We start from the raw sequence: 23,163 nt of genomic DNA, 5'->3' as shown, positions 1-23,163 counted from the left end.
GCTCCAGATGAGAGATCCTTTCCCTGTTTCGAAGGGAAAGAATTCCCGGCGTTCCCGTCGCATCTCAAGAGGAGGCGCTCTCCACAGGAAAGGCGAGAGGAACTCCAGGGTCGTGACACCATTCCAAGAGTCCCCCAGATGTGTCAGTCCATTCCAGAGGAAACTGTTTTCCCTGCACTGCCTTGACGTTCAAGCCGAGGATCGACTCCCACCACGTGTGCACGTGGGACAGCCCTGTGGGAAAGCCTCGTGGGAAAGCCTCGGGGGAAAGACTCGAGGGAAAACCATAGATCCTTTGACCCACGCGGCGGACGGCGTGACACTGCTGCTACCGCTCTGGAGGAAAGCGCAAGTGCATGCCCGCATTCGAGACGAGAACTGACTCCCCTGGGGAGACTCCAGAAGTACCCCAAGATCCATGTCAGCACTGGAGAGGAATTCTCAGGTTCCGGCCCCGACTCCACACAAGGTCTTAGGCCCCGGCATCGACGGGAGAGGAATCCCGAGAGGCCCCCGAGGAACTCGCATGGGGACTGGCCTTTCTTGAGGCCACCAAGCGGGTCCCTGAGGTCCCCGTCGTAAGTCGAGAGCACCTGCCGCAACTCGAGAAAATCCAGGAGGTTTTGCCCTCCAGGCGAGATGAGGCCCATTTCCGCTGAGGCATCTCGAGGCCAATCCCATCTAACCACTGGAACTTCCAAAGGGTCCTTCACACCCTTTCTGCAACTCAAGAAGTTCCCCGACGTACAAGTCTGCACTCGAGAGGAAGCACGTGGTGTCCCGCACACATCAAGGGGAGCCCCGTTTCCGCCTCCTAGCTCGAGATGAGGGATCCTTTCCCTGTTTCCTAGGGAAAGAATTCCCGGCGTTCCCGTCGCATCTCAAGAGGAGGCGCTCTCCACAGGAAAGGCGAGAGGAACTCCAGGGTCATGCCACCATTCCAAGAGCCCCCAGATGTGTCAGTCCATTCCAGAGGAACCTGTTTTCCCTGCACTGCCTTGACGTTCAAGCCGAGGATCGACTCCCACCACGTGTGCACGTGGGACAGCCCTGTGGGAAAGCCTCGTGGGAAAGCCTCGTGGGAAAGACTCGAGGGAAAACCATAGATCCTTTGATCCACGCGGCGGACTGCGTGACACTGCTCCTACCGCTCTGGAGGAAAGCGCAAGTGCATGCCCGCATTCGAGACAAGGACTGACTCCCCTGGGGAGACTCCAGAAGTACCCCAAGATCCATGTCAGCACTGGAGAGGAATCCTCAGGTTCCGGCCCCGATTCCACACAAGGTCTTAGGCCCCGGCATCGACGGGAGAGGAATCCCGAGAGGCCCCCGAGGAACTCGCATGGGGACTGACCTTTCCTGAGGCCACCAGAGCGGGTCCCTGAGGTCCCCGTCGTAAGTCGAGAGCACCTGCCGCAACTCGAGAAAATCCAGGAGGTTTTGCCCTCCAGGCGAGATGAGGCCCATTTCCGCTGAGGCTTCTCGAGGCCAATCACATATAACCACTGGAACTTCCAAAGGGTCCTTCACACCATTGCTGAACTCAAGAAGTTCCCCGACATACCCGTCTCCACTCGAGAGGAAGCACGTGGGGTCCCGCACACATCCAGGGGTGCTCCGTTTCCGCCTCCTAGCTCGAGATGAGGGATCCTTTCCCTGTTTCGTAGGGAAAGAATTCCCGGCGTTCCCGTCGCATCTCAAGAGGATGCGCTCTCCACAGGAAAGGCGAGAGGAACTCCAGGGTCGTGCCACCATTCCAAGAGTCCCCCAGATGTGTCAGTCCATTCCAGAGGAACCTGTTTTCCCTGCACTGCCTTGACGTTCAAGCCGAGGATCGACTCCCACCACGTGTGCACGTGGGACAGCCCTGTGGGAAAGCCTCGTGGGAAAGCCTCGTGGGAAAGACTCGAGGGAAAACCATAGATCCTTTGATCCACGCGGCGGACTGCGTGACACTGCTGCTACCGCTCTGGAGGAAAGCGCAAGTGCATGCCCGCATTCGAGACGAGGACTGACTCCCCTGGGGAGACTCCAGAAGTACCCCAAGATCCATGTCAGCACTGGAGAGGAATCCTCAGGTTCCGGCCCCGACTCCACACAAGGTCTTAGGCCCCGGCATCGACGGGAGAGGAATCTCGAGAGGCCCCCGAGGAACTCGCATGGGGACTGGCCTTTCCTGAGGCCACCAGAGCGGGTCCCTGAGGTCCCCGTCATAAGTCGAGAGCACCTGCCGCAACTCGAGAAAATCCAGGAAGTTTTGCCCTCCAGGCGAGATGAGGCCCATTTCCGCTGAGGCTTCTCGAGGCCAATCACATCTAACCACTGGAACTTCCAAAGGGTCCTTCACACCATTGCTGCAACTCAAGAAGTTCCCCGACATACCCGTCTGCACTCGAGAGGAAGCACGTGGGGTCCCGCACACATCCAGGGGAGCCCCGTTTCCGCCTCCTAGCTCGAGATGAGGGATCCTTTCCCTGTTTCGTAGGGAAAGAATTCCCGGCGTTCCCGTCGCATCTCAAGAGGAGGCGCTCTCCACAGGAAAGGCGAGAGGAACTCCAGGGTCGTGACACCATTCCAAGAGTCCCCCACATGTGTCAGTCCATTCCAGAGGAACCTGTTTTCCCTGCACTGCATTGACTTTCAAGCCGAGGATCGACTCCCACCACGTGTGCACGTGGGACAGCCCTGTGGGAAAGCCTCGTGGGAAAGCCTCGTGGGAAAGACTCGAGGGAAAACCATAGATCCTTTGATCCACGCGGCGGACTGCGTGACACTGCTGCTACCGCTGTGGAGGAAAGCGCAAGTGCATGCCCGCATTCGAGACGAGGACTGACTCCCCTGGGGAGACTCCAGAAGTACCCCAAGATCCATGTCAGCACTAGAGAGGAATCCTCAGGTTCCGGCCCCGACTCCACACAAGGTCTTAGGCCCCGGCATCGACGGGAGAGGAATCCCGAGAGGCCCCCGAGGAACTCGCATGGGGACTGACCTTTCCTGAGGCCACCAGAGCGGGTCCATGAGGTCCCCGTCGTAAGTCGAGAGCACCTGCCGCAACTCGAGAAAATCCAGGAGGTTTTGCCCTCCAGGCGAGATGAGGCCTATTTCCGCTGAGGCTTCTCGAGGCCAATCACATCTAACCACTGGAACTTCCAAAGGGTCCTTCACACCATTGCTGCAACTCAAGAAGTTCCCCGACATACCCGTCTTCACACGAGAGGAAGCACGTGGGGTCCCGCACACATCCAGGGGAGCCCCGTTTCGGCCTCCTAGCTCGAGATGAGGGATCCTTTCCCTGTTTCGTAGGGAAATAATTCCCGGCGTTCCCGTCGCATCTCAAGAGGAGGCGCTCTCCACAGGAAAGGCGAGAGGAACTCCAGGGTCGTGACACCATTCCAAGAGTCCCCCAGATGTGTCAGTCCATTCCAGAGGAACCTGTTTTCCCTGCACTGCCTTGACGTTCAAGCCGAGGATCGACTCCCACCACGTGTGCACGTGGGACAGCCCTGTGGGAAAGCCTCGTGGGAAAGCCTCGTGGGAAAGACTCGAGGGAAAACCATAGATCCTTTGATCCACGCGGCGGACTGCGTGACACTGCTGCTACCGCTCTGGAGGAAAGCGCAAGTGCATGCCCGCATTCGAGACGAGGACTGACTCCCCTGGGGAGACTCCAGAAGTACCCCAAGATCCATGTCAGCACTGGAGAGGAATCCTCAGGTTCCGGCCCCGACTCCACACAAGGACTTAGGCCCCGGCATCGACGGGAGAGGAATCCCGAGAGGCCCCCGAGGAACTCGCATGGGGACTGGCCTTTCCTGAGGCCACCAGAGCGGGTCCCTGAGGTCCCCGTCGTAAGTCGAGAGCACCTGCCGCAACTCGAGAAAATCCAGGAGGTTTTGCCCTCCAGGCGAGATGAGGCCCATTTCCGCTGAGGCTTCTCGAGGCCAATCACATCTAACCACTGGAACTTCCAAAGGGTCCTTCACACCCTTGCTGTAACTCAAGAAGTTCCCCGACATACCCGTCTGCACTCGAGAGGAAGCACGTGGTGTCCCGCACACATCCAGGGGAGCCCCGTTTCCGCCTCCTAGCTCGAGATGAGGGATGCTTTCCCTGTTTCGTAGGGAAAGAATTCCCGGCGTTCCCGTCGCATCTCAAGAGGAGGCGCTCTCCACAGGAAAGGCGAGAGGAACTCCAGGGTCATGCCACCATTCCAAGAGTCCCCCAGATGTGTCAGTCCATTCCAGAGGAACCTGTTTTCCCTGCACTGCCATGACGTTCAAGCCGAGGATCGACTCCCACCACGTGTGCACGTGGGACAGCCCTGTGGGAAAGCCTCGTGGGAAAGCCTCGTGGGAAAGACTCGAGGGAAAACCATAGATCCTTTGATCCACGCGGAGGACTGCGTGACACTGCTGCTACCGCTCTGGAGGAAAGCGCAAGTGCATGCCCGCAATCGAGACGAGGACTGACTCCCCTGGGGAGACTCCAGAAGTACCCGAAGATCCATGTCAGCACTGGAGAGGAATCCTCAGGTTCCGGCCCCGACTCCACACAAGGTCTTAGGCCCCGGCATCGACGGGAGAGGAATCCCGAGAGGCCCCCGAGGAACTCGCAAGGGGACTGGCCTTTCCTGAGGCCACCAGAGCAGTCCCTGAGGTCCCCGTCGTAAGTCGAGAGCACCTGCCGCAACTCGAGAAAATCCAGGAGGTTTTGCCCTCCAGGCGAGATGAGGCCCATTTCCGCTGAGGCTTCTCGAGGCCAATCACATATAACCACTGGAACTTCCAAAGGGTCCTTCACACCATTGCTGCAACTCAAGAAGTTCCCCGACCTACCCATCTTCAATCGAGGGGAAGCACGTGGGGTCCCGCACACATCCAGGGGAGCCCCGTTTCTGCCTCCTAGCTCGAGATGAGGTATCCTTTCCCTGTTTCATAGTGATCCTTTCCCTATTTCTTAGGGAAAGAATTCCCGGCTTTCCCGTCGCATCTCAAGAGGAGGCGCTCTCCACAGGAAAGGCGAAAGGAACTCCAGGGTCGTGCCACCATTCCAAGAGTCCCCTAGATGTGTCAGTCCATTCCAGAGGAACCTGTTTTCCCTGCACTGCCTTGACGTTCAAGCCGAGGATCGAGTCCGACCCCGTGTGCACGTGGGACAGCCCTGTGGGATAGCCTCGTGGGAAAGACTCGAGGGAAAACCATAGATCCTTTGATCCACGCGGCGGACTGCGTGACACTGCTGCTACCGCTCTGGAGGAAAGCGCAAGTGCATGCCCGCATTCGAGACGAGGACTGACTCCCCTGGGGAGACTCCAGAAGTACCCCAAGATCCATGTCACCACTGGAGAGGAAACCTCAGGTTCCGGCCCCGACTCCACACAAGGTCTTAGGCCCCGGCATCGACGGGAGAGGAATCCCGAGATGCCCCCGAGGAACTCGCATGGGGACTGGCCTTTCCTGAGGCCACCAGAGCGGGTCCCTGAGGTCCCCGTCGTAAGTCGAGAGCACCTGCCGCAACTCGAGAAAATCCAGGAGGTTTTGCACTTCAGGCGAGATGAGACCCATTTCCGCTGAGCCTTCTCGAGGCTAATCACCTCTAACCACTGGAACTTCTAAAGGGTCCTTCACACCCTTGCTGCAACTCAAGAAGTTCCCCGACATACCCGTCTCCACTCGAGAGGAAGCACGAGGGTCCCACACACATCCAGGGGAGCCCCGTTTCCGCCTCCTAGCTCGAGATGAGGGATCCTTTCCCTGTTTCGTAGGGAAAGAATTCCCGGCTTTCCCGTCGCAACTCAAGAGGAGGCGCTCTCCACAGGAAGGGCGAGAGGAACTCCAGGGTCGTGCCACCATTCCAAGAGTCCCCCAGATGTGTCAGTCCATTCCAGAGGAACCTGTTTTCCCTGCACTGCCTTGACGTTCAAGCCGAGGATCGACTCCCACCACGTGTGCACGTGTGACAGCCCTGTGGGAAAGCCTCGTGGGAAAGCCTCGTGGGAAAGACTCGAGGGAAAACCATAGATCCTTTTATCCACGCGGCGGACTGCGTGACACTGCTGCTACCGCTCTGGAGGAAAGCACAAGTGCATGCCCGCATTCGAGACGAGGACTGACTCCCCTGGGGAGACTCCAGAAGTACCCCAAGATCCATGTCAGCACTGAAAGGAATCCTCAGTTTCCGGCCTCGACCCCACACAAGGTCTTAGGACCCGGCATCGAAGGGAGAGGAATCCCGAGAGGCCCCGGAGGAACTCACATGGGGACTGGCCTTTCCTGAGGCCACCAGAGCGGGTCCCTGAGGTCCCCGTCGTAAGTTGAGAGCACCTGCCGCAACTCGAGAAAATCAAGGAAGTTTTGCCCTTCAGGCGAGATGAGGCCATTTCCGCTGAGGCTTCTCGAGGCCAATCACATCTAACCACTGGAACTTCCAAAGGGTCCTTCACACCCTTGCTGCAACTCAAGCAGTTCCGCGACATACCCGTCTCCACTCTAGAGGAAGCACGTGGGGTCCCGCACACATCCAGGGGAGCCCCGTTTCCGCCTCCTAGCTCGAGATGAGGGATCCTTTCCCTGTTTCGTAGGGAAAGAATTCCCGGCGTTCCCGTCGCATCTCAAGAGGAGGCGCTCTCCACAGGAAAGGCGAGAGGAACTCCAGGGTCGTGGCACCATTCCAAGAGTCCCCCAGATGTGTCAGTCCATTCCAGAGGAACCTGTTTTCCCTGCACTGCCTTGACGTTCAAGCCGAGGATCGACTCCCACCACGTGTGCACGTGGGACAGCCCTGTGGGAAAGCCTCATGGGAAAGCCTCGTGGGAAAGACTCGAGGGAAAACCATAGATCCTTTGATCCACGCGGCGGACTGCGTGACACTGCTGCTACCGCTCTGGAGGAAAGCGCAAGTGCATGCCCGCATTCGAGACGAGGACTGACTCCAATGGGGAGACTCCAGAAGAACCCCAAGATCCATGTCAGCACTGGAGAGGAATCCTCAGGTTCCGGCCCCGACTCCACACAAGGTCTTAGGCCCCGGAATCGACGGGAGAGGAATCCCGAGAGGCCCCCGAGGAACTCGTATATGGACTGGCCTTTCCTGAGGCCAACAGAGCGGGTCCCTGAGGTCCCCGTCGTAAGTCGAGAGCACCTGCCGCAACTCGAGAAAATCCAGGAGGTTTTGCCCTCCAGGCGAGATGAGGCCCACTTCCGCTGAGGATTCTCGAGGCTAATCACATCTAACCACTGGAACTTCCAAAGGGTCATTCAAACCCTTGCTGCAACTCAAGAAGTTCCCCGAAATAACCATCTCCACTCGAGAGGAAGCACGTGGGGTCCCGCAAACATCCAGGGGAGCCCCGTTTCCGCCTCCTAGCTCGAGATGAGGGATCCTTTCCCTGTTTCATAGGGAAAGAATTCCCGGCGTTCCCTTCGCATCTCAAGAGGAGGCGCTTTCCACAGGAAAGGCGAGAGGAACTCCAGGGTCGAGCCACCATTCCAAGAGTCCCCCAGATGGGTCAGTCCATTCCAGAGGAACCTGATTTCCCTGAACTGCCTTGACGTTCAAGCCGAGGGTCGACTCCCACCACGTGTGCACGTGGGACAGCCCTGTGGGAAAGCCTCGTGGGAAAGCCTCGTGGGAAAGCCTCGAGGGAAAACCATAGATCCTTTGATCCACGCGGCGGACTGCGTGACACTGCTGCTACCGCTCTGGAGGAAAGCTCAAGTGCATGCCCGCATTCGAGACGAGGACTGACTCCCCAGGGGAGACTCCAGAAGTACCCCAAGATCCATGTCAGCACTGGAGAGGAATCCTCAGGTTCCGGCCCCGACTCCACACAAGGTCTTAGGCCCCGGCATCGACGGGAGAGGAATCCCGAGAGGCCACCGAGGAACTCGCATGGGGACTGGCCTTTCTTGAGGCCACCAGAGCGGGTCCCTGAGGTCCCCGTCGTAAGTCTAGAGCACCTGCCGCACCTCGAGAAAATCCAGGAGGTTTTGCCCTCCAGGCGAGATGAGGCCCACTTCCGCTGAGGATTCTCGAGGCTAATCACATCTAACCACTGGAACTTCCAAAGGGTCATTCACACCCTTGCTGCAACTCAAGAAGTTCCCTGAAATAACCATCTCCACTCGAGAGGAAGCACGTGGGGTCCCGCAAACATCCAGGGGAGCCCCGTTTCCGCCTCCTAGCTCGAGATGAGGGATCCTTTCCCTCTTTCGTAGGGAAAGAATTCCCGGCGTTCCCTTCGCATCTCAAGAGGAGGCGCTTTCCACAGGAAAGGCGAGAGGAACTCCAGGGTCGAGCCACCATTCCAAGAGTCCCCCAGATGGGTCAGTCCATTCCAGAGGAACCTGATTTCCCTGCACTGCCTTGACGTTCAAGCCGAGGGTCGACTCCCACCACGTGTGCACGTGGGACAGCCCTGTGGGAAAGCCTCGTGGGAAAGCCTCGTGGGAAAGCCTCGAGGGAAAACCATAGATCCTTTGATCCACGCGGCGGACTGCGTGACACTGCTGCTACCGCTCTGGAGGAAAGCTCAAGTGCATGCCCGCATTCGAGACGAGGACTGACTCCCCAGGGGAGACTCCAGAAGTACCCCAAGATCCATGTCAGCACTGGAGAGGAATCCTCAGGTTCCAGCCCCGCCTCCACACAAGGTCTTAGGCCCCGGCATCGACGGGAGAGGAATCCCGAGAGGCCCCCGAGGAACTCGCATGGGGACTGGCCTTTCCTGAGGCCACCAGAGCGGGTCCCTGAGGTCCCCATCGTAAGTCGAGAGCACCTGCCACAACTCGAAAAAATCCAGGAGGTTTTGCCCTCCAGGCGAGATGAGGCCCATTTCCACTGAGGCTTCTCGAGGCTAATCACATCTAACCACTGGAACTTCCTAAGGGTCCTTCACACTCTTGCTGCAACTCAAGAAGTTCCCCGACATACCCGTCTCCACTCGAGAGGAAGTACGTGGGGTCCCGTACACATCCAGGTAATCCACGTTTCCGCCTCCTAGCTCGAGATGAGGGATCCTGTCCCTGTTTCGTAGGGAAAGCATTCCCGGCGTTCCCGTCGCATCTCAAGAGGAGGCGCTCTCCACAGGAAAGGCGAGAGGAACTCCAGGGTCGTGCCACCATTCCAAGAGTCCCCCAGATGTGTCAGTCCATTCCAGAGGAACCTGTTTTCCCTGCACTGCCTTGACGTTCAAGCCGAGGATCGACTCCCACCACGTGTGCACGTGGGACAGCCCTGTGGGAAAGCCTCGTGGGAAAGCCTCGTGGGAAAGACTCGAGGGAAAACCATAGATCCTTTGATCCACGCGGCGGACTGCGTGACACTGCTGCTACCGCTCTGGAGGAAATCACAAATGCATGCCCGCATTCTAGACGAGCACTGACTCCCCTGGGGAAACTCCAGAAGTACCCCAAGATCCATGTCAGCACTGGAGAGGAATAATCAGGTTCCGGCCCCGACTCCACACAAGGTCTTAGGCCCCGGCATCGACGGCAGAGGAATCCCGACAGGCCCCCGAGGAACTCGCATGGGGACTGGCCTTTCCTGAGGCCACCAGAGCGGGTCCTGAGGTCCCCGTCTTAAGGCGAGAGCACCTGCCGCAACTCGAGAAAATCCAGGAGGTTTTGCCCTCCAGGCGAGATGAGGCCCATTTCCGCTGAGGTTTCTCGTGGCTAATCACATCTAACCACTGGAACTTCCAAAGGGTCCTTCACACCCTTGCTGCAACTCAAGAAGTTCCCCGACATACCCGTCTCCACTCGAGAGGAAGCACGAGAGTCCCGCACACATCCAGGGGAGCCCCGTTTCCGCCTCCTAGCTCGAGATGAGGGATCCTTTCCCTGTTTCATAGGGAAAGAATTCCTGGCGTTACCGTCGCATCTCAAGAGGAGGCTCTCTCCACAGGAAAGGCGAGAGGAACTCCAGGATCCTGCCACCATTCGAAGAGTCCCCCAGACGTGTCAGTCCATTCCAGAGGAACCTGTTTTCCCTGCACTGCCTTGACGTTCAAGCCCAGTATCGGCACCCACCACGTGTGCTCGTGTTACAGCCCTGTGGGAAAGCCTCCTGGGAAAGCCTCGTGGGAAAGACTCGAGGGAAAACCATAGATCATTTGACCACGCGGCAGACTGTGTGACACTGCTGCTACCGCTCTGGAGGAAAGCGCAAGTGCATGCCCGCATTCGAGACGTGGACTGACTCCCCTGGGGAGACTCCAGAAGTACCCCAAGATCCATGTCAGCACTGGAGAGGAATCCTCAGGTTCCGGCCCCGACTCCACACAAGGTCTTAAGACCCGGCATCGACGGGAGAGGAATCCCGAGAGGCCCCCGAGGAACTCGCATGGGGACTGGCCTTTCCTGAGGCCACCAGAGCGGGTCCCGGAGGTCCCCGTCAAAAGTCGAGAGCACCTGCCGCAACTCGAGAAAATCCAGGAGGTTTTGCCCTCCAGGCGAGATGAGGCCCATTTCCGCTGAGGCTTCTCGAGGCTAATCACATCTAACCACTGGAACTTCCAAAGGGTCCTTCACACCGTTGCTGCAAATCAAGAAGTTCCCCGACATACCCGTCTCCACTCGAGAGGAAGCACGAGAGTCCCGCACACATCCAGGGGAGCCCCGTTTCCGCCTCCTAGCTCGAGGTGAGGGATCCTTTCCCTGTTTCGTAGGGAAAGAATTCCCGGCATTCCCGTCGCATCTCAAGAGGAGGCGCTCCCCACAGGAAAGGCGAGAGGAACTCCAGGGTCGTGCCACCATTCCAAGAGTCCCCCAGATATGTCAGTCCATTCCAGAGGAACCTGTCTTCCCTGCACTGCCTTGACGTTCAAGCGGAGGATCGACGCCCACCACGTGTGCACGTGGGACCGCCCTGAGGGCAAGCCTCGTGGGAAAGCATCGAGGGAAAGACTCGAGGGAAAACCATAGATCCTTTGATCCCCGCGTCGGACTGCGTGACACTGCTGCTACCGCTCTGGAGGAAAGCACAAGTGCATGCCTGCATTCGAGACGAGGACTGACTCCCCTGGGGAGACTCCAGAAGTACCCCAAGATCCATGTCAGCAATGGAGAGGAATCCTCAGGTTCCGGACCTGACCCAACACAAGGTCTTAGGCCCCGGCATCGACGGGAGAGGAATCCCGAGAGGACCCCGAGGAACTCGCATGGGGACTGGCCTTTCCTGAGGCCACCAGAGCGGGTCCCTGAGGTCCCCGTCGTAAGTCGAGAGCACCTGCCGCAACTCGAGAAAATCCAGGAGGTTTTGCCCTCCAGGCGAGATGAGGCCCATTTCCGCTGAGGCTTCTCGAGGCTAATCACATCTAACCACTGGAACTTCCAAAGGGTCCTTCACACCCTTGCTGCAACTCAAGAAGTTCCCCGACATACCCGTCTCCACTCGAGAGGAAGTACGTGGGGTCCCGCACACATCCAGGTAATCCACGTTTCCGCCTCCTAGCTCGAGATGAGGGATCCTTTCCCTGTTTCGTAGGGAAAGAATTCCCGGCGTTACCGTCGCATCTCAAGAGGAGGCGCTCTCCACAGGAAAGGCGAGAGGAACTCCAGGGTCGTGCCACCATTCCAAGAGTCCCCCAGATGTGTCAGTCCATTCCAGAGGAACCTGTTTTCCCTGCACTGCCTTGACGTTCAAGCCGAGGATCGACTCCCACCACGTGTGCACGTGGGACAGCCCTGTGCGAAAGCCTCGTGGGAAAGCCTCGTGAGAAACACTCGAGGGAAAACCATAGATCCTTTGATCCACGCGGCGGACTGCGTGACACTGCTGCTACCGCTCTGGAGGAAAGCGCAAGTGCATGCCCGCGTTCGAGACGAGGACTGACTCCCCTGGGGAGACTCCAGAAGTAGCCCAAGATCCATGTCAGCACTGGAGAGGCATCCTCAGGTTCTGGCCCCGACTCCACACAAGGTCTTAGGCCCCGGCATCGACGGGACAGGAATCCCGAGAGGCCCCCGAGGAACTCGCATGGGGACTGGCCTTTCCTGAGGCCACCAGAGCGGGTCCCTGAGGTCCCCGTCGTAAGTAGAGAGCACCTGCCGCAACTCGAGAAAATCCAGGAGGTTTTGCCCTCCAGGCGAGATGAGGCCCATTTCCGCTGAGGCTTCTCGAGGCTAATCACATCTAACCTCTGGAACTTCCAAAGGGTCCTTCACACCCTTGCTGCAAGTCCAGAAGTTCCCCGACATACCCGTCTCCACTCGAGAGGAAGCACGAGGTTCCCGCACACATCCAGGGGAGCCCCGTTTCCGCCTCCTAGCTCGAGATGAGGGATCCTTTCCCTGTTTCGCAGGGAAAGAATTCCCGGCGTTCCCGTCGCATCTCAAGAGAAGGCGCTCTCCACAGGAAAGGCGAGAGGAACTCCAGGGTCGTGCCACCATTCCAAGAGTCCCCCAGATGTGTCAGTCCATTCCAGAGGAACCTGTTTTCCCTGCACTGCCTTGACGTCAAAGCCGAGGATTGACTCCCACCACGTGTGCACGTGGGACAGCCCTGTGGGAAAGCCTCGTGGGAAAGCCTCGTGGGAAAGACTCGAGGGAAAACCATAGATCCTTTGATCCACGCGGCGGACTGCGTGACACTGCTGCTACTACTCTGGAGGAAAGCGCAAGTGTATGCCCGCATTCGAGACGAGGACTGACTCCCCTGGGGAGACTCCAGAAGTACCCCAAGATCCATGTCAGCACTGGAGAGGAATCCTCAGGTTCCGGCCCCGACTCCACACAATGTCTTAGGCCCCGGCATCGACGGGAGAGGAATCCCGAGAGGCCCCCGAGGAACTCGCATGGGGACTGGACTTTCCTGAGGCCACCAGAGCGGGTCCCTGAGGTCCCCGTCGTAAGTCGAGAGCACCTGCCGCAACTCGAGAAAATCCAGGAGGTTTTGCCCTCCAGGCGAGATGAGGCCCATTTCCGCTGAGGCTTCTCGAGGCTAATCACATCTAACCGCTGGAACTTCCAAACGGTCCTTCACACCCTTGCTGCAACTCACGAAGTTCCCCGACATACCCGTCTCCACTCGAGAGGAAGCACGAGGTTCCCGCACACATCCAGGGGAGCCCCGTTTCCGCCTCCTAGCTCGAGATGAGGGATCCTTTCCCTGTTTCGCAGGGAAAGAATTCCCGGCGTTCCCGTCGCATCTCAAGAGAAGGCGCTCTCCACAGGAAAGGCGAGAGGAACTCCAGGGTCGTGCCACCATTCCAAGAGTCCCCCAGATGGGTCAGTCCATTCCAGAGGAACCTGTTTTCCGTGCACTGCCTTGACGTTCAAGCTGAGGATCGACTCCCACCACGTGTGCACGTGGGACAGCCCTGTGGGAAAGCCTCGTGGGAAAGCCTCGAGGGAAAGACATAGATCCCTTGATGCACGCAGCGGAATGCGTGACACTACTGCTACCGCTCTTGAGGGAAGCGCAAGTGCATGTCTGCATTCGAGACGAGGACTGACTCCCCTGGGGAGACTCCAGAAGTACCCAAAGATCCATGTCAGCACTGGAGAGGAATCCTCAGGTTCCGGCCCCGACTCCACACAAGTTCTTAGGCCCCGGCATCGATGGGAGAGGAAACCCGAGAGGCCCCCGTGGAACTCGCATGGGGACTGGCCTTTCCTGAGGCCACCAGAGCGGGTCCCTGAGGTCCCCGTCGTAAGTCGAGAGCACCTGCCGCAACTCGAGTAAATCCAGGAGGTTTTGCCCTCCAGGCGAGATGAGGCCCATTTCCGCTGAGCCTTCTCGAGGCTAATCACACCTAACCACTGGAACTTCCAAAGGGTCCTTCACACCCATGGTGCAACTCAAGAAGTTCCCCGACATACCCGACGCCACTCGAGAGGAAGAACGAGGGTCCCGCACACATCCAGGGGAGCCCCGTTTCCGCCTCATAGCTCGAAATGAGGGATCCTTTCCCTTTTTCGAAGGGAAAGAATTCCCGGCATTCCCGTCATATCTCAAGAGGAGGCGCTCTCCACAGGAAAGGCGAGAGGAACTCCAGGGTCGTGCCACCATTCCAAGAGTTCCCCAGATGTGTCCGTCCATTCCAGAGGAACCTGTTTTCCCTGCACTACCTCGACGTTCAAGCCGAGGATCGACTCCCACCACGTGTGCACGTGGGACAGCCCTGTGGGAAAGCGTCGTGGGAAAGCCTCGTGGGAAAGACTCGAGGGAAAACCATAGATCCTTTGATCCACGCGGCGGACTGCGTGACACTGCTGCTACCGCTCTGGAGGAAAGCGCAAGTGCATGCCCGCATTCGAGACGAGGACTGACTCCCCTGGGGAGACTCCAGAAGTAGCCCAAAATCCATGTCAGCACTGGAGAGGAATCCTCAGGTTCCGGCCCAGACTCCACACAAGGTCTTAGGCCCCGGCATCGCCGGGAGAGGAATCCCGAGAGCCCCCCGAGGAACTCGCATGGGGACTGGCCTTTCCTGAGGCCACCAGAGCGGGTCCCTGAGGTCCCCGTCGTAAGTCGAGAGCACCTGCCGCAACTCGAGAAAATCCAGGAGGTGTTGCCCTCCAGGCGAGATGAGGCCCATTTCCGCTGAGGCTTCTCGAGGCTAATCACATCTAACCACTGGAACTTCCAAAGGGACCTTCACACCCTTGCTGCAACTCAAGAAGTTCCCCGACATACCCGTCTCCACTCGAGAGGAAGCACGAGGGTCCCGCACACATCCAGGGGAGCCCCGTTTCCGCCTCCTAGCTCGAGATGAGGGATTCTTTCCCTGCTTCGTTGGGAAAGAATTCCCGGCGTTCCCGTCGCATCTCAAGAGTAGGCGCTCTCCACAGGAAAGGCGAGAGGAACTCCAGGGTCGTGCCACCATTCCAAGAGTCCCCCAGATGTGTCAGTCCATTCCAGAGGAACCTGTTTTCCCTGCACTGCCTTGACGTTCAAGCCGAGGATCGACTCCCACCACGTGTGCACGTGGGACAGCCCTGTGGGAAAGCCTCTTGGGAAAGCCTCGAGGGAAAGCCATAGATCCCTTGATGCACGCGGCCGAATGCGTGACACTGCTGCTACCGCTTTGGAGGGAAGCGCAAGTGCATGTCTGCATTCGAGATGAGGACTGACTCCCCTGGGGAGACTCCATAAGTACCCCAAGATCCATGTCAGCACTGGAGAGGAATCCTCAGGTTCCAGCCCCGACTCCACACAAGGTCTTAGGCCCCGGCATCGACGGGAGAGGAATCCCGAGAGGCCCCCGAGGAACTCGCATGGGGACTGGCCTTTCCTGAGGCCACCAGAGCGGGTCCCTGAGGTCCCCGTCGTAAGTCGAGAGCACCTGCCGCAACTCGAGAAAATCCAGGAGGTTTTGCCCTCCAAGCGAGATGAGGCCCATTTCCGCTGAGGCTTCTCGAGGCTAAACACATCTAACCACTGGAACTTACAAAGGGTCCTTCACACCCTTGCTGCAAGTCCAGAAGTTCCCCGACATACCCGTGTCCACTCGAGAGGAAGCACGAGGGTCCCGCACACATCCAGGGGAGCCCCGTTTCCGCCTCCTAGCTCGAGATGAGGGATCCTTTCCCTGTTTCGTAGGGAAAGAATTCCCGGCGTTCCCGTCGCATCTCAAGAGGAGGCGCTCTCCACAGGAAAGGCGAGAGGAACTCCAGGGTCGTGCCACCATTCCAAGAGTCAGCCAGATGTGTAAGTCCATTCCAGAGGAACCTTTTTTCCCTGCACTGCCTTGACGTTCAAGCCGAGGTTCGACTCTTACCACGTGTGCACGTGGGACAGCCCTGTGGGAAAGCCTCGTGGGAAAGCCTCGTGGGAAAGACTCGAGGGAAAACCATAGATCCTTTGATCCACGCGGCGGACTGCGTGACACTGCTGCTACCGCTCTGGAGGAAAGCGCAAGTGCATGCCCGCATTCGAGACGAGGACTGACTCCCCTGGGGAGACTCCAGAAGTAGCCCAAAATCCATGTCAGCACTGGAGAGGAATCCTCAGGTTCCGGCCCCGACTCCACACAAGGTCTTAGGCCCCGGCATCGCCGGGAGAGGAATCCCGAGAGCCCCCCGAGGAACTCGCATGGGGACTGGCCTTTCCTGAGGCCACCAGAGCGGGTCCCTGAGGTCCCCGTCGTAAGTCGAGAGCACCTGCCGCAACTCGAGAAAATCCAGGAGGTTTTGCCCTCCAGGCGAGATGAGGCCCATTTCCGCTGAGGCTTCTCGAGGCTAATCACATCTAACCACTGGAACTTCCAAAGGGTCCTTCACACCCTTGCTGCAACTCAAGAAGTTCCCCGACATACCCGTCTCCACTCGAGAGGAAGCACGAGGGTCCCGCACACATCCAGGGGAGCCCAGTTTCCGCCTCGTAGCTCGAGATGAGGGATTCTTTCCCTGCTTCGTTGGGAAAGAATTCCCGGCGTTCCCGTCGCATCTCAAGAGTAGGCGCTCTCCACAGGAAAGGCGAGAGGAAATCCAGGGTCGTGCCACCATTCCAAGAGTCCCCCAGATGTGTCAGTCCATTCCAGAGGAACCTGTTTTCCCTGCACTGCCTTGACGTTCAAGCCGAGGATCGACTCCCACCACGTGTGCACGTGGGACAGCCCTGTGGGAAAGCCTCTTGGGAAAGCCTCGAGGGAAAGCCATAGATCCCTTGATGCACGCGGCGGAATGCGTGACACTGCTGCTACCGCTTTGGAGGGAAGCGCAAGTGCATGTCTGCATTCGACATGAGGACTGACTCCCCTGGGGAGACTCCATAAGTACCCCAAAATCCATGTCAGCACTGGAGAGGAATCCTCAGGTTCCGGCCGCGACTCCACACAAGGTCTTAGGCCCCGGCATCGACGGGAGAGGAAACCCTAGAGGCCCCCAAGGAACTCGCATGGGGACTGGCCTTTCCTGAGGCCACCAGAGCGGGTCCCGGAGGTCCCCGTCGTAAGTCGAGAGCACCTGCCGCAACTCGAGAAAATCCAGGAGGTTTTGCCCTCCAGGCGAGATGAGGCCCATTTCCATTGAGGCTTCTCGAGGCTAATCACATCTAAACACTGGAACTTCCAAAGGGTCCTTCACACCCTTGCTGCAACTCAAGAAGTTCCCCGACATACCCGACTCCACTCGAGAGGAAGAAAGAGGGTCCCGCACACATCCAGGGGAGCCCCGTTTCCGCCTCCTAGCTCGAGGCGAGGGATCCTTTCCCTTTTTCGAAGGGAAAGAATTCCCGGCGTTCCCGTCGCATCTCAAGAGGAGGCGCTCTCCACAGGAAAGGCGAGAGGAACTCCAGGGTCGTGCCACCATTCCAAGAGTCCCCCAGATGTGTCCGTCCATTCCAGAGGAACCTGTTTTCCCTGCACTGCCTCGACGTTCAAGCCGAGGATCGACTCCCACCACGTGTGCACGTGGGACAGCCCTGTGGGAAACCCTCGTGGGAAAGCCTCGAGGGAAAGCCATAGATCCCTTGATCCACTCGGCAGAATGCGTGACACTGCTACTACCGCTCTGGAGGAAAGCGCAAGTGCATGCCCGCATTCGAGACGAGGCCTGACTCCCCTGGGGAGACTCCAGAAGTACCCCAAGATCCATGTCAGCACTGGAGAGGAATCCTCAGGGTCCAGCCCCGTCTCCACACAAGGTCTTAGGACCCGGCATCGACGGGAGAGGAATCCCGAGAGGCCCCCGAGGAACTCGCATGGGGACTGGCCTTTCCTGAGGCCACCAGAGCGGGTCCCTGAAGTCCCCCTCGTAAGTCGAGAGCACCTGCCGCAACTCGAGAAAATCCAGGAGGTTTTGCCCTCCAGGCGAGATGAGGCCCATTTCCGCTGAGGCTTCTCGAGGCTAATCACATCTAACCGCTGGGACTTCCAAAGGGTCCTTCACACCCTTGCTGCAACTCAAGAATTTCCCGGACATACCCGTCTCCACTCGAGAGGAAGCCACGAGGGTCCCGCACACATCCAGGGGAGCCCCGTTTCCGCCTCCTAGCTCGAGATGAGGGATCCTTTCCCTGTTTCGTAGGGAAAGAATTCCCGGCGTTCCCGTCGCATCTCAAGAGGAGGCGCTCTCCACAGGAAAGGCGAGAGGAACTCCAGGGTCGTTCCACCATTCCAAGAGTCCCCCAGATGTGTCAGTCCATTCCAGAGGAACCTGTTTTCCCTGCACTGCCTTGACGTTCAAGCCGAGGATCGACTCCCACCACGTGTGCACGTGGGACAGCCCTGTGGGAAAGCCTCGTGGGAAAGCCTCGAGGGAAAGCCATAGATCCCGTGATGCACGCGGCGGACTGCGTGACACTGCTGCTACCGCTCTGGAGGGAAGCGCAAGTGCATGTCTGCATTCGAGATGAGGACTGACTCCCCTGGGGAGACTCCAGAAGTACCCTAAGATCCATGTCGGCACTGGAGAGGAATCCTCAGGTTCCGGCCGCGACTCCACACAAGGTCTTAGGCCCCGGCATCAACGGGAGAGGAAACCCGAGAGGCCCCCAAGGAACTCGCATGGGGACTGGCCTTTCCTGAGGCCACCAGAGCGGGTCCCTGAGGTCCCCGTCGTAAGTCGAGAGCACCTGCCGCAACTCGAGAAAATCCAGGAGGTTTTGCCCTCCAGGCGAGATGAGGCCCATTTCCGCTGAGGCTTCTCGAGGCTAATCACATCTAACCACTGGAACTTCCAAAGGGTCCTTCACACGCTTGCTGCAACTCAACAAGTTCCCCGACATACCCGACTCCACTCGAGAGGAAGTACGAGGGTCCCGCACACATCGAGGGGAGCCCCGTTTCTGCCTCCTAGCTCGAGATGAGGGATCCTTTCCCTTTTTCGAAGGGAAAGAATTCCCGGCGTTCCCGTCGCATCTCAAGAGGAGGCGCTCTCCACAGGAAAGGCGAGAGGAACTCCAGGGTCGTGCCACCATTCCAAGAGTCCCCCAGATGTGTCCGTCCATTCCAGAGGAACCTGTTTTCCCTGCACTGCCTCGACGTTCAAGCCGAGGATCGACTCCCACCACGTGTGTACGTGGGACAGCCCTGTGGGAAAGCCTCGTGGGAAAGCCTCGTGGGAAAGACTCGAGGGAAAACCATAGATCCTTTGATCCACGCGGCGGACTGCGTGACACTGCTGCTACCGCTCTGGAGGAAAGCGCAAGTGCATGCCCGCATTCGAGACGAGGACTGACTCCCCTGGGGAGACTCCAGAAGTACCCCAAGATCCATGTCAGCACTGGAGAGGAATCCTCAGGTTCCGGCCCCGACTCCACACAAGGTCTTAGGGCCCGGCATCGACGGGAGAGGAATCCCGAGAGGCCCCCGAGGTACTCGCATGGGGACTGGCCCTTCCTGAGGCCACCAGAGCGGGTCCCTGAGGTCCCCGTCATAAGGCGAGAGCACCTGCCGCAACTCGAGAAAATCCAGGAGGTTTTGCCCTCCAGGCGAGATGAGGCCCATTTCTGCTGAGGCTTCTCGAGGCTAATCACGTCTAACCGCTGGAACTTCCAAAGGGTCCTTCACACACTTGCTGCAACTCAAGAAGTTCCCCGACATACTCGTCTCCACTCGAGAGGAAGCACGAGGGTCCCGCACACATCCAGGGGAGCCCCGTTTCCGGCTCCTAGCTCGAGATGAGGGATCCTTTCCCTGTTTCGTAGGGAAAGAATTCCCGGCGTTCCCGTCGCATCTCAAGAGGAGGCGCTCTCCACAGGAAAGGCGAGAGGAACTCCAGGGTCGTGCCACCATTCCAAGAGTCAGCCAGATGTGTAAGTCCATTCCAGAGGAACCTTTTTTCCCTGCACTGCCTTGACGTTCAAGCCGAGGTTCGACTCTTACCACGTGTGCACGTGGGACAGCCCTGTGGGAAAGCCTCGTGGGAAAGCCTCGTGGGAAAGACTCGAGGGAAAACCATAGATCCTTTGATCCACGCGGCGGACTGCGTGACACTGCTGCTACCGCTCTGGAGGAAAGCGCAAGTGCATGCCCGCATTCGAGACGAGGACTGACTCCCCTGGGGAGACTCCAGAAGTAGCCCAAAATCCATGTCAGCACTGGAGAGGAATCCTCAGGTTCCGGGCCCGACTCCACACAAGGTCTTAGGCCCCGGCATCGCCGGGAGAGGAATCCCGAGAGCCCCCCGAGGAACTCGCATGGGGACTGGCCTTTCCTGAGGCCACCAGAGCGGGTCCCTGAGGTCCCCGTCGTAAGTCGAGAGCACCTGCCGCAACTCGAGAAAATCCAGGAGGTTTTGCCCTCCAGGCGAGATGAGGCCCATTTCCGCTGAGGCTTCTCGAGGCTAATCACATCTAACCACTGGAACTTCCAAAGGGTCCTTCACACCCTTGCTGCAACTCAACAAGTTCCCCGACATACCCGACTCCACTCGAGAGGAAGTACGAGGGTCCCGCACACATCGAGGGGAGCCCCGTTTCTGCCTCCTAGCTCGAGATGAGGGATCCTTTCCCTTTTTCGAAGGGAAAGAATTCCCGGCGTTCCCGTCGCATCTCAAGAGGAGGCGCTCTCCACAGGAAAGGCGAGAGGAACTCCAGGGTCGTGCCACCATTCCAAGAGTCCCCCAGATGTGTCCGTCCATTCCAGAGGAACCTGTTTTCCCTGCACTGCCTCGACGTTCAAGCCGAGGATCGACTCCCACCACGTGTGTACGTGGGACAGCCCTGTGGGAAAGCCTCGTGGGAAAGCCTCGTGGGAAAGACTCGAGGGAAAACCATAGATCCTTTGATCCACGCGGCGGACTGCGTGACACTGCTGCTACCGCTCTGGAGGAAAGCGCAAGTGCATGCCCGCATTCGAGACGAGGACTGACTCCCCTGGGGAGACTCCAGAAGTACCCCAAGATCCATGTCAGCACTGGAGAGGAATCCTCAGGTTCCGGCCCCGACTCCACACAAGGTCTTAGGCCCCGGCATTGACGGGAGAGGAATCCCGAGAGGCCCCCGAGGAACTCGCATGGGGACTGGCCTTTCCTGAGGCCACCAGAGCGGGTCCCTGAGGTCCCCGTCATAAGGCGAGAGCACCTGCCGCAACTCGAGAAAATCCAGGAGGTTTTGCCCTCCAGGCGAGATGAGGCCCATTTCCGCTGAGGCTTCTCGAGGCTAATCACGTCTAACCGCTGGAACTTCCAAAGGGTCCTTCACACACTTGCTGCAACTCAAGAAGTTCCCCGACATACTCGTCTCCACTCGAGAGGAAGCACGAGGGTCCCGCACACATCCAGGGGAGCCCCGTTTTCGCCTCCAAGCTCGAGATGAGGGATCCTTTCCCTGTTTCGTAGGGAAGGAATTCCCGGCGTTCCCGTCGCATCTCAAGAGGAGGCGCTCTCCACAGGAAAGGCGAGAGGAACTCCAGGGTCGTGCCACCATTCCAAGAGTCCCCCAGATGTGTCAGTCCATTCCAGAGGAACCTGTTTTCCCTGCACTGCCTTGACGTTCAAGCCGAGGATCGACTCCCACCACGTGTGCACGTGGGACAGCCCTGTGCGAAAGCCTCGTGGGAAAGCCTCGTGAGAAACACTCGAGGGAAAACCATAGATCCTTTGATCCACGCGGCGGAATGTGTGACACTGCTGCTACCGCTCTGGAGGAAAGCGCAAGTGCATGCCCGCATTCGAGACGAGGACTGACTCCCCTGGGGAGACTCCAGAAGTACCCCAAGATCCATGTCAGCACTGGAGAGGAATCCTCAGGTTCCGGCCCCGACTCCACACAAGGTCTTAGGCCCCGGCATCGACGGGAGAGTAATCCCGAGAGGCCCCCGAGGAACTCGCATGGGGACTGGCCTTTCCTGAGGCCACCAGAACGGGTCCCTGAGGTCCCCGTTGTAAGTCGAGAGCATCTGCCGCAACTCGAGAAAATCCAGGAGGTTTTGCCCTCCAGGCGTGATGAGGCCCATTTCCGCTGAGGATTCTCGAGGCTAATCACATCTAACCGCTGGAACTTCCAAAGGGTCCTTCACACCCTTGCTGCATCTCAAGAAGTTCCCCGACATACCCGTCTCCACTCGAGAGGAAGCACGTGGGTCCCGCACACATCCAGGGGAGCCCCGTTTCCGCCTCCTAGCTCGAGATGAGGGATCCTTTCCCTGTTTCGAAGGGAAGGAATTCCCGGCGTTCCCGTCGCATGTCAAGAGGAGGCGCTCTCCACAGGAAAGGCGAGAGGAACTCCAAGGTCGTGCCACCATTCCAAGAGTCCCCCAGATGTGTCAGTCCATTCAAAAGGAACCTGTTTTCCCTGCACTGCCTTATCGTTCAAGCCGAGGATCGACTCCCACAACGTGTGCACGTGGGACAGCCCTGTGGGAAAGCCTCGTGGGAAAGCCTCGTGAGAAACACTCGAGGGAAAACCATAGATCCTTTGATCCACGCGGCGGACTGCGTGACACTGCTGCTACCGCTCTGGAGGAAAGCGCAAGTGCATGCCCGCATTCGAGACGAGGACTGACTCCCCTGGGGAGACTCCAGAAGTACCCCAAGATCCATGTCAGCACTGGAGAGGAATCCTCAGGTTCAGGCCCCGACTCCACACAAGGTCTTAGGCCCCGGCATCGACGGGAGAGGAATCCCGAGAGCCCCCCGAGGAACTCGCACGGGGACTGGCCTTTCCTGAGGCCACCAGAGCGGGTCCCTGAGGTCCCCGTTGTAAGTCGAGAGCACCTGCCGCAACTCGAGAAAATCCAGGAGGTTTTGCCCTCCAGGCGAGATGAGGCCCATTTCCGCTGAGGATTCTCGAGGCTAATCACATCTAACCGCAGGAACTTCCAAAGGGTCCTTCACACCCTTGCTGCATCTCAAGAAGTTCCCCGACATACCCGTCTCCACTCGAGAGGAAGCACGAGGGTCCCGCACACATCCAGGGGAGCCCCGTTTCCGCCTCCTAGCTCGAGATGAGGGATCCTTTCCCTGTTTCGAAGGGAAAGAATTCCTGGCGTTCCCGTCGCATCTCAAGAGGAGGCGCTCTCCACAGGAAAGGGGAGAGGAACTCCAGGGCCGTGCCACCATTCCAAGAGTCACCCAGATGTGTCAATCCATTCCAGAGGAATCTGTTTTCCCTGCACTGCCTTGACGTTCAAGCCGAGGATCGACTCCCACCACGTGTGCACGTAGGACAGCCCTGTGGGAAAGCCTCTTGGGAAAGCCTCGAGGGAAAGCCATAGATCCCTTGATGCACGCGGCGGACTGCGTGACACTGCTGCTACCGCTTTGGAGGGAAGCGCAA

This window comes from Ovis canadensis, chromosome 16 (genome assembly GCF_042477335.2).
Source record: "Ovis canadensis isolate MfBH-ARS-UI-01 breed Bighorn chromosome 16, ARS-UI_OviCan_v2, whole genome shotgun sequence".
Classification (NCBI taxonomy): domain Eukaryota; kingdom Metazoa; phylum Chordata; class Mammalia; order Artiodactyla; family Bovidae; genus Ovis; species Ovis canadensis.
The sequence above is the reverse complement of the archived record's forward strand: the minus strand, read 5'-3'. Positions refer to the sequence as shown.